The sequence below is a fragment of the Otolemur garnettii genome, unplaced genomic scaffold, assembly GCF_000181295.1.
Source record: "Otolemur garnettii isolate 467f Iridium unplaced genomic scaffold, OtoGar3 scaffold00026, whole genome shotgun sequence".
NCBI lineage: Eukaryota > Metazoa > Chordata > Mammalia > Primates > Galagidae > Otolemur > Otolemur garnettii.
In genome coordinates this window covers 11,605,291-11,606,833 of record NW_003852421.1, presented here as the reverse complement: position 1 = coordinate 11,606,833, position 1,543 = coordinate 11,605,291, and the positions used below count along the sequence as shown (strand labels likewise).

At 46.1% G+C, this 1,543-nt stretch overlaps 1 pseudogene; it reads right to left on the bottom strand.

The window, feature by feature from the left end:
* Positions 1–988: 988 nt before the first annotated feature.
* LOC100963611 overlaps positions 989–1,543 on the bottom strand; it is a 5,743-nt pseudogene continuing 5,188 nt past the window's right edge.

The following is a 1,543-nucleotide window of genomic DNA, read 5'->3' as shown; positions in this document are numbered from 1 at the left end:
GGTGCTCTACTCACTGAGCCACAGGTGCTGCCCCCTTTTTTTTTTTTTGAAACAGAGTGTCAAGCTGTCTCCCTGGGTAGAATGCTGTGACATCATAGCTCACAGCAACCTCTAACTCTTGGGCTCCAGAAATCCTCTTGCCTCAGTTTTTCTAGTTTGAGAAGGGACAGAGGTCTTGCTTTTGCTTAGATTGGTCTCAAACTCATGAGCTCAAGCAATCCATTCACCTTGGCCTCCCAGAGTGCTAGGATTACAGGTGTGAGCCACTGCACCTGGCCCCAATCCAGAACTTCTATTGCCTTAAGTGCAACACTGCTCAGATATGGAAAGCAATGGGCTGGGAAAGGGAAAAAAGGACTGGATCAAAGTAAAGTCTAGGGAACCCCAGACAAAGAAAGGGGATCCAGGTTGTCAGAGTCGGGCCTTTATTATTACAAAATAATAGTGTTTTGTTTTTTTGGTTTGATTGTTTGTTTTTTTTTGAGACAGAGTCTCACTATGTCACCCTGGGTAGAGAGCGAGGGTGCCACAGTTCACAGCAACCTCCAACTCTTGGGCTTAAGTGATTCTCTTGCCTAAGTCTCCCAAGTAGCTGGGACTACAGGCACCCACCATAATGGTCAGCTATTTTTTGGTTGCAGTTGTCGTTGTTTAGCTGGCCCAAGCTGGTTTCCAACCCTCCAGCCTCCATGTATGTGCTGGCGCTATAACCACTATGCTATGGGCACCGAGCTGTGATTTTCTTATTTATTTATTTATTTATTTGTTTATTTGAAGCAGAGTCTCATTTTGACTCCCTTGGTAGAGTGCCGTGGAGTCATAGCTTATAGCAACCTCAAACTCTTGGGCTCATGTGATCCTCTTGTCTCAGCCTCCTGAATAGCTGGGACTATAGGCGTTCACCACAATGCCTGGCTAATTTTTCTATTTTTTTCTTGCAGTTTTTATGGTTTTATTTAAACAGAAATAGAATGTGCACATGAGCTGTCTATCCATTTTCTTCACTGCACAGCCTGGCATTGGGATTGGTGACTCTGATGGCCAGCGGGGCTGCTCTTTCCACAATAGCTTTGCAGTTCTTGGAGGAAACGTTGTGAGCAATCTCTGCACAGTAAGATTTGTTGCACATCAGTAGTGCTTCCAGCTCCTTGACCTTGCGGACGAGGAACTTCCAGAAACCACTGGGCAGCATGTGCTTTGTTTTCCTGTTGCTCCCATAACCAGTGTTGGGCATCAAGATCTGGCCCTTGAATCTTCTCCACCTCTGGGTTTCCACCAGTTACGCTTCATTTTGACATATCTGTCTGACTGGTGCCGGATAAACTTCTTGGTCTTCTTTTTGACCTTCTTCGGCTTCACATTGGTCTGAGGGTGGCAGTGATGCTGAATAGGAGATGGCCGCCACCTCTGTAGGTAGCACCGAGGAAGAGAGGGGAAGGTGGCACGCCTAATTTTTCTATTTTCTTTTCTTTTTTTTTTTTTTTGAGACAGAGCCTCAAGCTATCCCCCTGGGTAGAGTGCCGTAGCATCACAGCTCACAGCA